The following is a 15,906-nucleotide window of genomic DNA, read 5'->3' as shown; positions in this document are numbered from 1 at the left end:
TACTCCTTAACTTATTTAGGCTTGACATAACAAAGGTGTTGAATACTTAGAGTCAAGACATTTCAGCCTTACATTTGTTATTCATTTGTAAAAATGTCTAAAAAGATTCCACTGACATTATGGGGTATTGTGTGTAGGCTAGTGACACAGTATGTAATTGTAATCCATTTTACATTCAGACTGTAACACAACAAAATGTGGAATAAGTCAAGGGGTGTAAATACTTTCTGAAGGCACTGTATATCAAGAAAATAAGTGCATTTCACTCAGGGCGCTGCATTCAGTCTCGTTTAACCAGGCTACCAGAGTCAACTAACTCACCACACAACAGGACCCTGTCTGCACGGTCTCACAGCTGACTGAAATATGTACAGTAATGCACTGTCCTCAAATTAGATCAGGCTCCCCCTCACCCCCAGTAGCATCATCCAGTGGTATTGAATTAGCTTGGTGCAGCAGGGAGAGCTGCCGAAAGACAATGACATTAACAGGATGTTATCTCAGGCTGTTTTCAGCTCTTTACTTTATCATAGCTTGTTTATGATAAACACAGGAAGTGCAGGCGAGAGCGAAAGCGTGGGTCAGATGCCGGGCCCTTGTCACACACAAGTGTTTCACATTCACTTCCACAAACGCTGTGTCACATATACACAAGTGGAGCCATCCATTTTGTTACGACACACATACACAAACACAATGAATGATCCTGAACAGTGATATTCATAGAAAATGAATCATTAAAAGCCAATATCTAGGTTGAATCAGTCAGACTGAGTAATTTCTTGTTCTCTCAAGATGTAGCTAGTTATGGACATGATGAGAACCACTGCTTGCACATTCAATATCATAAGTGTTCCTTCCTTCCCATACTGAATAATCAATAGCTCACTGTGCATGCGAGTAAAGCATTTTTCTAAAATGGAGACAAAAAGAAAACACTGGAGGAGGAAAGAATATGAAAAGGAAAGAAAGAAGAGAGCATTGTTTCCAGTCAGTGCAGCCAACCACATCCCTATTTCTGGTTTCATAACCCCTCTGTTAGCAGAGCCAGGCCAGGCCGAGGCGTGCTGGCTAAGTGCCCCAGCCCAGGACCTCCCAACCCCTCCCATCACAGCAGCCTGCTAGGGTCTGGCTCTGGGCCCCTCTCACGGTCCTCCCTGGCCCTGCCTCCACCACCACGGCACTGATCATGGAGCCATAATGACTACTCAGTATGCTAGCCAATGAACTACTGACACCGCCTCAGAGAAATCTCAGCAAGTACATCATAGAAATATTATGAACTACACACTCAAAACCATAAAATAATCCCAACAGAGTGCAGTACAGTAGATTATACAACGGGTGGGTCTAATCCTGGACGCTGATTGGTTAAAATCGCATTCCAGACAGTGTCTATTCCACAAGATACCACTGGCTAAATCTATGACATTGAAATGCCTATTTACTCTGTTCCATCTGACTGTGCAATCCACTGTCTCATCAACCTTGCCAAGCAATTTACATATACGTTGTAAAAAAGCATCTAGACATTATTTTCCATTTCTTTTAGACTAGCATTTGTGTTTCAACAGTGGAGAATTGTAATAACCTTGGTCTGTCTCTCCGACATTTGCAACATTGTTTCAACTTTGAAATTCGATCTCCACCGTAGTAGGCTCCTCTCCTTGTTCGGGCGGTGTTCGGCGATCGACGTCACCGACTTTCTAGCCATCGCCGCTCCATTTTTCATATTTCTATTTGTTTTGTCTTGTTTCCATACACACCTGGTTTTCATTATCTAATCACACTGCATGTATTTAGTCCTCTGTTCCCCTCCATGTCTTTGTGTGTAATTGTTATGTGTGATGTTTCAATGGCTATACTTTTGTACATGTTCCGTGTTTTGATGTCATTTTGTGCCCATTTCTTGACCGGAATAAAAGTGTGCCTGTTAAATCTACTTTGCTCTCCTGCACCTGACTTTGCCTCCCGTACACAGCAGTAACAGCTGTCCTATGAGCGTAGCGGGAGTTGGGACGAGACAGACTGGCAGCTTTTCTCAGCCAGTCAAAATCATGAAATCAGCATAATTTTTATGCGTATTTACAAAGAAATGTCAATAGAAAAACACGAAATGCAGCTAGTTTGCTGTCATTCCAGCTTCAGTTTGAAGTGATTGTGTTAGCCATCTCTTCTGAACAGTGGCCTGGCGAGAGAGCAAATGTTCTATGCCAGGCGAAATCGCTCATTTTTATAGATGTATCCCCCCCAAAAGAAATTCACTGGAAAACAGCTTAAACAAACGCAAATGCAGCTACTTTATTCTGGCTGTGTGAGGACAGACGCTGGAGACGAGAAGCAAGTACAGGGAGTGAACATTTAATGAAACACAGACAGGAACAGAATACAGACAGTGTCTGGACTGGGGAAAACAAAAATGACAATAATGTTGACACGGGGATGAAACAGACAGATATAGGGAAGGCAATAAAAAAAATGAAGGAGCCCAGGTGAGTCCAATGAGCGCAGATGCACGTAATGATGGTGACAGGTGTGCGTGATGAAGGGCAGCCTGGTGCCCTTGAAGGCTAGAGAGAGGAAGCGGGAGCAGGCGTGACAGTACCCCCACCCCACACCACCCTCTAGGAGCGCCACCTGGCATCCCAGAGGCGTGGGCGCCAAACGAGCCGGCAGAGGCATGGGAGCCCGACGAGCAGGCCGAGGCGTGGGAGCCCGACGAGCCGGCCGAGGCGTGGGAGCCCGACGAGCCGGCCGAGGCGTGGGAGCCCGACGAGCCGGCCGAGGCGTGGGAGCCCGACGAGCCGGCCGAGGCGTGGAAGCCCGACGAGCCGGCCGAGGCGTGGAAGCCCGACGAGCCGGCCGAGGCGTGGAAGCCCGACGAGCCGGCCGAGGCGTGGAAGCCCGACGAGCCAGCTGAGGCACCACCGGTTCCAGCGTCACCCTGACCCGACGTCACCACCAAAAACTAAAATCAAGAACCCCCTGATGCTTCAAATAATGGTGTCAGCATTCTGTGAGGACAGCCCCTGGAGACGAGAAGCAAGTACAGGGAGTGAACATTTAATGAAACACGGACAGGAACAGAATACGGACAGCGTCTGGACAGGGAGAAAACAAACACGACAATGCTGACATGGGGATGAAACAGAGGAAACAGACAGATATAGGGAAGGCAATCAAAACGTGAAGGAGTCCACATGAATCTAATATGCACAGATGTGCGTTATGATGGTGACAGGTGTGCGTAATGAAGGGCAGCCTCTCGAGCTCCAGAGAGGGGAAGCGGGAGCAGGCGTGACAGGCTGCAATGTTTGACGTGAATGTGTTAGCCAAAGTTGACAAGCTAGCAAGCAAGGAATAAGAAGGTTGCCAGCCATCATGGCAACGGAACATTCCTAACAAACGACTGGAACAAAAATACTTAACGACTGGGTCGTGTCTCTGGCAACTGAACCAATAGAACGAACAAGCATAGTATGAATAAATAAATAAATAAAAATGAATAAATTCATCAAAATAACGTTAATGAAAATATGTCAATCATTATTTGATTATGTTGATAACCCGTTGTATAAAAGTGATAATGCCCTCGAAGCAGGTGTTTGGAGGATACATTAGCATGGTTTGCAACAACACCCATGCCAATATATCCTCCAAACACCGGCTTCGAGGGCATTATCACTTAAGTAGATTTGAAGTCTAGACAGTGTTGACCTCTGCTACTGAGGTGTTGTAGGGAGAAAGGGAGGGAGACACCAGCTTCAGCACCAGCTAGGCTTAATGAGGGTAATTTTCCATGGTGCCATACAGTGAAGGGTGTTGACATGGCCATATGGTCCATGTTTTTAACACTGAGCTGTCATAACCTGGTTGTTGTAAATTTTCCAATGAATCATATGAGTCAGTCAGTTGGTGAACCAGTCACAACTCGACTCCCTTTTCCAGCGAGTACATGAACATACCGGACAATATACATTTTTTTATACCAGTGTTGAATGACATACAGTGAGGGAAAAAAGTATTTGATCCCCTGCTGATTTTGTACGCTTGCCCACTGACAAAGAAATGATCAGTCTATAATTTTAATGGTAGGTTTATTTGAACAGTGAGAGACAGAATAACAACAAAAAAATCCTGAAAAACACATAAAATGTTATAAATGGATTTGCATTTTAATGAGGGAAATAAGTATTTGACCCCCTCTCAATCAGAAAGATTTCTGGCTCCCAGGTGTCTTTTATACAGGTAACGAGCTGAGATTAGGAGCACACTCTTAAAGGGAGTGCTCCTAATCTCAGCTTGTTACCTGTATAAAATACACCTGTCCACAGAAGCAATCAATCAGATTCCAAACTCTCCACCATGGCCAGGACCAAAGAGCTCTCCAAGAATGTCAGAGACAAGATTGTAGACCTACACAAGGCTGGAATGGGCTACAAGACCATCACCAAGCAGCTTGGTGAGAAGGTGACAACAGTTGGTGCGATTATTCGCAAATGGAAGAAACACAAAAGAACTGTCAATCTCCCTCGGCCTGGGGCTCCATGCAAGATCTCACCTCGTGGAGTTGCAATGATCATGAGAACGGTGAGGAATCAGCCCAGAACTACACGGGAGGATCTTGTCAATGATCTCAAGGCAGCTGGGACCATAGTCACCAAGAAAACAATTGGTAACACACTACACCGTGAAGGACTGAAATCCTGCAGCACCCGCAAGGTCCCCCTGCTCAAGAAAGCACATATACATGCCCGTCTGAAGTTTGCCAATGAACATCTGAATGATTCAGAGGACAACTGGGTGAAAGTGTTGTGGTCAGATGAGACCAAAATGGAGCACTTTGGCATCAACTCAACTCACCGTGTTTGCAGGAGGAGGAATGCTGCCTATGACCCCAAGAATACCATCCCAACCGTCAAACATGGAGGTGGAAACATTATGCTTTGGGGTGTTTTTCTGCTAAGTGGACAGAACAACTTCACTTTATCAAAGGGATGATGGATGGGGCCATGTACCGTCAAATCTTGAGTGAGAACCTCCTTCCCTCAGCCAGGGCATTGAAAATGGGTCGCGGATGGGTATTCCAGCATGACAATGACCCAAAACACACGGCCAAGGCAACAAAGGAGTGGCTCAAAAAGAAGCACATTAAGGTCCTGGAGTGGCCTAGCCAGTCTCCAGACCTTAATCCCATAGAAAATCTGTGGAGGGAGCTAAAGGTTCGAGTTGCCAAACATCAGCCTCGAAACCTTAATGACTTGGAGAAGATCTGCAAAGAGGAGAGGGACAAAATCCCTCCTGAGATGTGTGCAAACCTGCTGGCCAACTACAAGAAACGTCTGACCTCTGATTGCCAACAAGGGTTTTGCCACCAAGTACTAAGTCATGTTTTGCAGAGGGGTCAAATACTTATTTCCCTCATTAAAATGCAAATCAATAACATTTTGAGATGCGTTTTTCTGGATTTTTTTGTTGTTATTCTGTCTCTCACTGTTCAAATAAACCTACCATTAAAATTATAGACTGATCATTTCTTTGTCAGTGGGCAAATGTACAAAATCAGCAGGGGATCAAATACTTTTTCCCTCACTGTATACATCAGTAAGTCAGTGAACCAGTCACAACTGAGCTTCCAGAGAGCAGAAGCTGTATTTATTTCCTCAGAATGAAAATTATCTAAGTACATGAACGAATATATCGACATCAATATTATGCATACAGTATGTGCTTTCTACTGTATAGACTGTGTTTACACAGCTGCAAACTGGGCAGGTGTGACTTTCCATAAGCATATGAGTCCACTGTATACTATAGTAGCAGCACTTTGTGTGTGTGTAACGTCTAGGCCTATATCTGCACTCTCCTGAACATGAAGCCAGGCTCATAATGTGACTAAACTCTGGTCCGATAATACGAGAATGTTTGTGTTTATGACCAACTATGATGTTTAGTGATGCATTGAACAAAAATGCTCTTCTGGGACCATTAAACATAACCTACTGTGCATGGAAACTGAAACCATACTCACACTAAATTTAGGCTGACCTAAAACCTAGCGCTGGTACAATAACTGAACATCATCGATATCGACCAAACCGTCCACTTATCGTGGGCATTTGGCTGATATTGTTCATTACGATAAATGACCTATAGGGGCCTACTAGAGAAATGTGAGGTTTAAAATGAAATAAGTTTCCTAATATGGGTGATTGTTAATGGTACAATTGATAGATGCAACATTAGAAGTAGTTGTAGTTTCAATAACTACTAATATAAAAAAAGTTATATGAAAAACTGTGATGCACATTAAATGTCATAAACGTATCATTTAATTTACCGTTATCATGATAAATTTACTGAATTATCTGGATATGGATTTTTATCCATATTGCCCTGCTCTACTAAAACCCACAGCTGGAGAAAAAAAAACGGCCATAGCCGTGGGAAATACATTTTTTATTTAATTCTGATTTGTCGGGGTAACAAATCAGAATTAAATAAAAAATGTATTTAAAAAATAAATCTCACCAAAGTAGTGCATTGGGCCTTTATTATTCCAGTAAGAGTGAACCAAAATAGCAGTCAGCAGCACGGGGAGAAAAATGCACATCTTCCCGCGGCCATTTATATAACCTCTCTCCTAGATATAGTGTTTGTAGAGCAGGGTGGTGAGATTGTTTGTAATCAATATCAAATTAAGGCCAGCCAGTCTTTCACAGATGTGATTTCTTTATCACTTTAACAAAGGGTTTGTTACGCAATAATTGAAGAGCCTTTGATTACTATTGCAACACTTGGTAACACACCCACACACAGTTATCACAAAGCATCCATTGACCCTCACTAATATCAATCAGACAAGACTGACCAATCTAATGTTCAAATGCAGCAGTTCATTACTGTAGCACTAGACAAAAGCTTTTAGATCAGAGGATTAAAATTCCCCCTGTGAGTCTGTGCACAGACTGACTTCATCCATCCCACCATACTATTTACTTCCTAGTACTAGTGTACAAGGCCCATCATTTGATCTGGTTCCACACACAATTCAGATTCTCATTGCCCCGCCACCCCACAGTCTCTCCAAAGGCTGTCCTGAAGTTTAGTCTCTAATAGAGTAGGCATGTGGATTAGGCCTACTAGCCTGGTTAAAACAGACAGAATGCCGCTCATAGAGATCCTATTAAATTACTATAGTGTTCCAATTCCTAAGGTCTATGACGCCACTACACTCAGGCGCTGTAGTTTTCAGTCTGGTTTAGCCAGGCTAGTGGATTACAGCTTCACCACAAATCAAAAAAATGTAATCCTCCAGTAATTCCTCCAGAGCAGCAGCAGCTGAGGGTCTTAGGGCTCTGGGTCAGGCAGACGCTGCCTGCGGGTAGGTCTGATGGCCACATCTGTCCTCATTTTGGGGCTTTACATATACAGACAGTTCACATCAGTTAAATGATGCCTTGTCGTGAGGAGAGATGGGCTTATCGTACAAGCGTCTTTCGGTGCTTGAAAAGCACTCGGGAAAAAAACATGTTTTATCACCAGGCATAGCTGGGTTCAAATAAATGTGCATTTGAAATACTTATTTTCATTGTATTTTAGTGTTTTTAGCCTACTATTTGAAACTATTATCAAATACATTATTTCAAATTACCCTAGGACCAAACAGACCAGGGTTTAAAAGCTACAATGTAACGTTTTGGGCTACCCGGCCAAATTCACATAGAAATGCAAGTTATAGATCTTTAATTCTCATTGAAAGCAAGTCTAAGAAGTGGTAGATTCTGTTCTATGTGCGTTATTTCTATGCTTCCCGTTCTTAAGTTTCATTTTTGCATCTTTTACTTTCGGCTTTGTTCAACAGCTTCAAACAGCTGAAAATACAATATTTTGGGTTATGGAAAATATATTTCACAGAGGTTTAGATGGTACAATGACTCTCTACACAATGACTGATTGTTTTGTCACAAACTGAAATTAGGCTATTAGACTTTTAGCAACCAGGAAATGGCACAGCGATTTCTGCATAGTGCATGTTTAAATGCATGTATTTAAATATTTGTATTTGAAAATACACTCGACTGTGTATTTCAGTATTTTCAAACACATGCCAATATTCAACTACTTATATTTTCTAAGAAAACATATTCAAATACTTACTTCGAGATGTTTTTGAAAGTAATTGAAATACCCTAAATTGTATTTAAACCAATGATGTGTAGAAATCCAGGACTGTGGATGCTATGTAAAATGGCCAATGAGAGGCTTTGAGGCCTCCAACCACCATATTGGCACTCCCCAGAAGGAGCAGACCTCCATAGGAATGAATGGAATTCTACAGTAATTCAATAAATTACACATTTTAAAAAGCATTTCTTTGTTGTAGTAGGGTCAATAACATTAGTACGCCTAAAAAATATATTTTAAGGAACATGTCATTTTGTCTTTTAAAATTGTCATGTTCACTTCCCTTAATATAATTTAAAAGTATGCATTAAGGTGTCTGTAGACATTAATAAATGCATTTCTATCGCTTCCCAAATTATTATTTTTTTTAAACAATTGAGGAGTACCAAAATGGCTGCACGGTGGCTTCAAAACAGCGCCCCCGTCAGTCATCTAGGGTTAATACATATCATTAATTTGTACCCAGGTCTGTTAAAGGGACGGGGGTTAGGGGTTACAGGAAAGCACAGCAGTACGTAAAATACGTAGACTTGAGCAAACATTTTGTGATTTCTGACTTGTAACATCAGCAGCAGTCAAGGCAGTGACACTGGTGACTTGATCACAGAAAGGAGACAGACAGTAATGTCATTCAGGCTTGGTGGCCTTTAAGTTGATCTCATAGGGCGTACAATTTGTCCTCTTTAAGATGTAGAAACCACTTAGAGATGTAGAAGATGTAGAAATCACTTAGAGGTGAACAAGTCTTGAAAGAGGTGGTGCAGACTGCCTGTTTGCACAAATAGAGGAGTCTATGCGGTGTTGTAAATCAGAACACTATCGGAAAAAGTAGTGTTCATTCTGAGCATACCGTGAAAGCCTGAGGCAGTGCTTAGAAGCTTTACTTCCAGTTAATGCCAAACATGTCAGTGCATTGATGTATGTGTGTGTTTGAAAGGAGTATGTGTAAATGGCAGCTTGTGTGTATGCAGCATGGGAGACTTTAAAAACTTAGTGACGTGTGTAGTGGGGATTTGACAGCAGGGAGTGATCGTCGGTCACCCCCATCTGCCAGAGAGCCAGAACACTCAAAGCTAGCAGCAGCTGCTTGGCCCAACTCCAGTCCTCCAGACTCAGCCATTGAGGACCAGACCAGAGAGTCTACACACCCTCCGGGCAGGGCCGCAGAGCAGGGCCAGAGGACAGGGCTACAGAGGACAGGGCCAGACAGCAACAGTTAAGCATCAGCCTCACTCTTTTACTGGAATTGTGATCCCCTGCTGATGACAATAGCTCCAAAAGACAACGTTGGAGAGGGCAACTCTGCATGTGCCTTAAGTGTAGCAGAGAGCACGCACTGTTAGGTTCTCAATTACAGCTGTGCTGCGGAGAACAACCAACCAGACAGCAGGAATGACGCAGGAAAAGCTCAGGGACCACAGGGAGCTCTCATTACCCTCACTGCCTCCTCTGAGGACTACTGGAGTGGATGTGGATGGAGCCGGGAGAAGACTAACGCCTAACGCTTCCCTCTTTCCTCCCCATCCCCAATGTGCACGAGTCCTGTCATCATTGTTGATTAGGGCACACTCTCTGTCTGAATCTGTGTGATTCGTTGGGGACTGCCCAGTGAATTATCACTAAACATCCTGATCCTAGGATGGAGTTTTGTATCTACACTAATATATCCAGTTTTCCTCTCAGGTCTTGAGCCTTACACTACTTTGTCTCCTGTTGCCACGGAGACTCACACAGCTCTCAATGCACCCCTTGTCTGTGCCAGCGGGCAACCCATATGTGCAGAGCTAGGGTTACAGTTTGTTTTTTAAAGCTCCTCCTGTATTCACCAAGTAATGTGACCAAAAAGGACTCAGTCTAACAACCACACAGTCAGGAATGTCTGAAGCGACCAGCACCCTTCCTGGTGGAGAGTTTCCTACTGCGGTAGAGAGTTGAGCTAAAGGAGAGGCTACTCTCTATAGCTGGGTGTGTCTGGTGTACCAGGGGCTGTGGTGGGGCTGGAGAATGGAGATGACAGCCTACTCCTCCGCCTCAACACGAGTCATTGCCAGATGCCCTTACTCAGTGTTTCTCAGCCAAAATCATACAAGTGTGAAGTGTACACTCCAAGTGTTACTTCTAGTAGTATACCATATCAACATGGTAATGACTCATTTCAGTGGTATGATCTTGACTGGGTGCTGTTAAATCACCACAGGATAGGATACCAATGAAACATCTTTCCAGGAAATAGGCAACAGTATACCAATGAGCAACCGAGCTGTATTTAGTCAGAGGATGGAGGATCGTTCAGCCCAAACACCACAGGAATTTCCTCCTTTCACTGGATTCCACAGCTCCATTGTCCAGAACCTTCACTGGTTCACTTACCGGCTGGTGTTAGAAAACTACAAAAACACACATGCTCACTTACTCTTTCGCTACACAGATGTGTCTAATTAAAAACTGGACGCTGACTTGAAAATGGCACACAAAGAGCCATTATTCTATGCCAGGAGTATATAACTCTTACCCTCCGAGGTCCGGAGCCTGCTGGTTTTCTATTCTACCTGATAATTAAATGCACACACCTGGTGTCCCAGTACCTGATTAGAGGGGAATACTTTTTTTAAGAGCAGTGGAACAAGCTTCGAAGTCCAGATTTTAATTTGAGGGTTCCATGCCATTTAGCAGTTTCTACCTTTTAGAAATAGGGTATTATCCTTCTCATAGCATTCATCTACACACCAGAGCAGTAGCATACATTACTCTCGATACAGCTGTTATAGTCCTCTTTCCTAATTGTATCACCTCTCATAAGTACAGCTTGTTTGGAATGAAAACCATGCCTACAGTAGGAGTAATGTCAAATCAAATTTATTTGTCACATACACATGGTTAGCAGATGTTAATGCGAGTGTAGCGAAATGCTTGTGCTTCTAGTTCCGACCATGCAGTAATATCTAACAAGTAATATAACCTAACAATTTCACAACAACTACCTTATACACACACACGTGTAAAGGAATGAATACGAATATGTACATATAAATATATGGATGAGCGATGGCCGAACGGCAGAGGCAAGATGCAGTAGATGGTATAGAGTACAGTATATACATATGAGATGAGCTACCTCTGCGGAAGCACAGTTCCCGCTCAGCCCAGGCAAAACTGTTCGCTGCTCTGGCACCCCAATGGTGGAACAAGCTCCCTCACGACGCCAGGACAGCGGAGTCAATCACCACCTTCCGGAGACACCTGAAACCCCACCTCTTTAAGGAATACCTGGGATAGGATTAAGTAATCCTTCTAACCCCCCCAAACAAAAAGATATAGATGTACTATTGTAAAGTGGTTGTTCCACTGGATATCATAAGGTGAATGCACCAATTTGTAAGTCGCTCTGGATAAGAGCGTCTGCTAAATGACGTAAATGTAAGGTATGAAAACATTATATAAAGTGCCATTGTTTAAAGTGGCTATTGATACCATCTACTGCATCTTGATGTAATTCAATGTATAGAGTACAGTATATACATATGAGATGAGTAATGTAGGGTATGTAAGCATTATATAATGTGGCTAGTGATTAATAATGGAAAAATGGATGTAATCAATTTAAGTGGCTAGAGTTGAGTCAGGATGCTGGCAGCAGCCACTCAATGTTAGTGATGGCTATTTAACAGTCTGATGGCCTTGAGATGGAAGCTGTTTTTCAGTCTCTCGGTCCCAGCTTTGATGCACCTGTACTGACCTCGCCTTCTGGATGATAGCGGGGTGAACAGGCAGTGGCTCAGGTGGTTGTTGTCCTTGATGATCTTTTGGCCTTCCTGTGACATCGGGTGGTGTAGGTGTCCTGGAGGGCAGGTAGTTTGCACCCGGTGATGAGTTGTGCAGACCTCACTACCCTCTGGAGAGCCTTATGGTTATGGGCGGAGCAGCTGCCGTACCAGGCGGTGATACAGTCCAACAGGATGCGCTCGATTGTGCATCTGTAAAAGTTTGAGAGTGTTTTTGGTGACAAGCCACATTTCTTCAGCCTCCTGAGGTTGAAGAGGCGCTGCTGCGCCTTCTTCACCATGCTGTCTGTGTGGGTGGACCAATTCAGTTTGTCCGTGATGTGTACGCCGAGGAACTTAAAAACGTTCCACCTTCACTACCGTCCTGTCGATGTGGATAGGGGGGTGCTCCCTCTGCTGTTTCCTGAAGTCCACGATCATCTCCTTTGTTTTGTTGACATTGAGTGTGAGGTTATTTTCGTGACACCACACTCCGTGGGCCCTCACCTCCTCCCTGTAGGCCGTCTCGTCATTGTTGGTAATCAAGCCTACCACTGTAGTGTCGTCTGCAAACTTGATGATTGAGTTGGAGGCGTGCATGGCCACGCAGTCGTGGGTGAACAGGATGTACAGGAGAGGGCTGAGAACACACCCTTGTGGGGACCCAGTGTTGAGGATCAGCGGGGTGGAGATGTTGTTACCTACCCTCACCACCTGGGGGCAGCCCGTGAGGAAGTCCAGGACCCAGTTGCACAGGGCGGGGTCGAGACCCAGGGTCTCGAGCTTAATGACGAGTTTGGAGGGTACTATGGTGTTAAATGCTGATCAGTAATCGATGAACAGCATTCTTACATAGGTATTCCTCTTGTCCAGATGGGTTAGGGCAGTGTGCAGTGTGACGGCGATTGCGTCGTCTGTGGACCAATTGGGGCGGTAAGCAAATTGGAGTGGGTCTAGGGTGTCAGGTAGGGTGGAGGTGATGTGGTCCTTGACTAGTCTCTCAAAGCACTTCATGATGACGGAAGTGAGTGCTACAGGGCGATAGTCGTTTAGCTCAGTTACCTTAGCTTTCTTGGGAACAGGAACAATGGTGGCCCTCTTGAAGCATGTGGGAAAAGCAGACTGGGATAAGGATTGATTGAATATGTCTGTAAACACACCAGCCAGCTGGTCTGCGCATGCTCTGAGGACGCGGCCAGGGATGCCGTCTGGGCCTGCAGCCCTGCGAGGGTTAATACGTTTAAATGTTTTACTCACGTTGGCTACAGTGAAGGAGAGCCCGCAGGTTTTGGTAGCGGGCCGTGTCAGTGGCACTGTATTGTCCTCAAAGCGAGCAAAAAAGTTGTTTAGTCTGTCTGGGAGCAAGGCATCGTGGTCCGCGACGGGGCTGGATTTTCTTTTGTAGTCCGTGATTGACTGTAGACCCTGCCACATACCTCTCGTGTCTGATCCGTTGAATTGCGACTCCACTGTCTCTATACTGATGCTTAGCTTGTTTGATTGCCTTGCGGAGGGAATAGCTACACTGTTTGTATTCGGTCATGTTTGCGGTCGCCTTGCCCTGATTAAAAGCAGTGGTTCACGCTTTCAGTTTTGCGCGAATGCTGCCATCAATCCACGGTTTCTGGTTGGGGAATGTTTTAATAGACGCTGTGGGTACAACATCACCGATGCACTTGCTAATAAACTCGCTCACCGAATCAGCGTATTCGTCAATGTTGTTGTTCGAAGTTATGCGGAACATATCCCAGTCCACGTGATCGAAGCAATCTTGAAGCATGGAATTCGATTGGTCGGACCAGCGTTGAACAGACCTGAGCGCGGGTGCTTCCTGTTTTAGTTTCTGTCTTTAGGCAGGGAGCAACAAAATGGAGTCGGGGTCAGCTTTTCCGAAGGGAGGGCGGGGGAGGGCTTTATATGCGCCGCGGAAGTTAGAATAACAGTGATCTAGGGTTTTGCCGGCCCTGGTAGCACAATCGATATGCTGATAGAATTTGGGGAGCCTTGTTTTCAGATTGGAAAGATTGAGGTATGTAGGTACTGTATGAGTTGTAATAGCATGTGTATCTTACACCCCCCCCGCTTTCTCTATCAACCACCTGTGGATTACCCGGCAGTGGTTCTGACAGCATTTAAATGCCTCTAATATAAGAACATAGAAACCCAGACAACAGCATCAAGGCAACCAAGGTTGAGCAAACTTAATTTCTCCTTTCTCGGGCTCTCATTCTCGCTCCCTTTTTCCTCACAGTCACACACACAGAGCACATTTACGGAACTGATTAACCCCACTTATTCTTGCATTCAGAAGCAAAAAACAACAGAGACATGGTTAAGTGTATTACAGAGTGAAAATGTCAATAAAGCCACTAATTCACATGCATAATCAGCTAACAATGGGACAAATGAATCAACAAATTAATTCCGATGGCTTTTGCACACTGCATCCAAGCATGTGGGTCTACTTTGCATCAAAAAAAAAAACCTTAGTCAACCACACACACACACAGTCTCATTTCCTTAGCAACCGTGATTCATTTCCCTGACAACAGGGCAAGGACATCTTCATAAAGGGAAGCTTCAACAGCTGCAACAGTCAGTCAGCCTCAGTCTTTGACAAATTATGTCAGTGAAAGCAATGATTGATGTCGTTACCGGAGCACAAAATATATACATTTATCTGTTTTCTGGATAATTCTGTTAGAAGCAGGCTATGGTTTTGTATCCGACAAGGACCATGCCATTTTCATTTCAGCCCACCAAGGTCAACTATGTTGCAATAGGCTTAGAATTCCAGAGGGTTACAATACGTTCATATATTGAAAAGGGGATCGACCATAGGCCAGGGGATTCTTTCATCAAAACAGCAAGACAATTTCTATAGCTAAAGGTTATGCTTTGTCAGCTGGAACAGGGTTTCCCAAACTCGGTCCTGGGGCCCCCCCTGGGTACATGTTTTGGTTTTTGCCCTAGCACTACACAGCTAATTCAAATAACCAACTCATCATCAAGCTTTGATTATGTGAATCGGCTGTGTAGTGCTAGGGGGGGGAAAAAAACAAAAAGTGCACCCAGGGTGGGCCCCAGGACCGAGTTTGGGAAACCCTGAGCTGGAACATACTTAGTTGGCTTGATGAGTAATGTATTACATGAAGATGTTCCAATTCACCTCTGACCTTACCTGAAATCAAAGCTCTTCTCTCCACTGTCAGGTAGAGCCCAGTACATCACATACAATTGATGACAGTCCTAGTCCTTGTGTGACTGACAGCATGATAAAAGGATGATGTGGGGTGGCGGCCACATCTAGAGGATCCAGTTGCTCGCAGGGCAAAACACAAAAGCATCCATTTGCTCACTGTGGTGCGGTCTTCTCAAAACAATAGACCAGCCAAAGTCCATCCAATTCCTGCATCCCTTCCTGCCTCCTCCAGCTTAGGGTCAGTGTGTTCCTCACTATTCAGCCAAACAGGTCCTCAACAACCTCTCTTCAAACAGAGACCCAATCATGAAAAATCAGTCATTAACTAACCGAGCACAATGAGGGTCTGTTGAACACGTTTCCAGTCTGCAACCGTCCCTCCAGCTACTGCAAACCTCACTGTGGCATGCAAGAAATAACCATCTGAGAGAGTACAGTACATCCAAACAATAACAACAATCATACATTACAGTCCAGGTCCACTACACAACCTGTAAGACATAATATTGCATCGTTAGACTCACTTCGTAATAATGAGAGCTTGCATCTTTTACATTAGTAATGCATTGTACTTCCATATTAGCAAAGTATTCAGATAAATACTCACCAAACCAAGGACCGCACCCTCTAACCCTCCAATAGGACAGTAATGGCGATGAGGTCACCCCACTTATTCATACTTATTTGTTCAACTCAAAATACCAACTCTGACTAATCCCCAAATGGCATAGTCTTTGATAAAAAAGGACACCCTGC

General features: G+C 44.2%; 1 protein-coding gene across 3 annotated transcripts in view; it reads right to left on the bottom strand.

The window, feature by feature from the left end:
• The window catches only part of LOC115203287 (adenylate cyclase type 2), a 77,112-nt gene that overhangs the window by 50,752 nt on the left and 10,454 nt on the right, over window positions 1–15,906 (bottom strand). The window contains exon 1 of one of the 3 annotated variants that reach the window (XM_029767846.1): window positions 15,130–15,151. The exons of the other annotated variants lie outside the window; for them this stretch is intronic. The gene's annotated coding sequence lies outside the window, so the exon portion shown is untranslated. Of the gene's footprint in view, window positions 1–15,129; window positions 15,152–15,906 lie in introns of those variants that run through there. 3 annotated transcript variants of the gene reach the window in all.

Source organism: Salmo trutta, chromosome 12, assembly GCF_901001165.1.
Source record: "Salmo trutta chromosome 12, fSalTru1.1, whole genome shotgun sequence".
NCBI lineage: Eukaryota > Metazoa > Chordata > Actinopteri > Salmoniformes > Salmonidae > Salmo > Salmo trutta.
The sequence above is the reverse complement of the archived record's forward strand: the minus strand, read 5'-3'. Positions and strand labels throughout refer to the sequence as shown.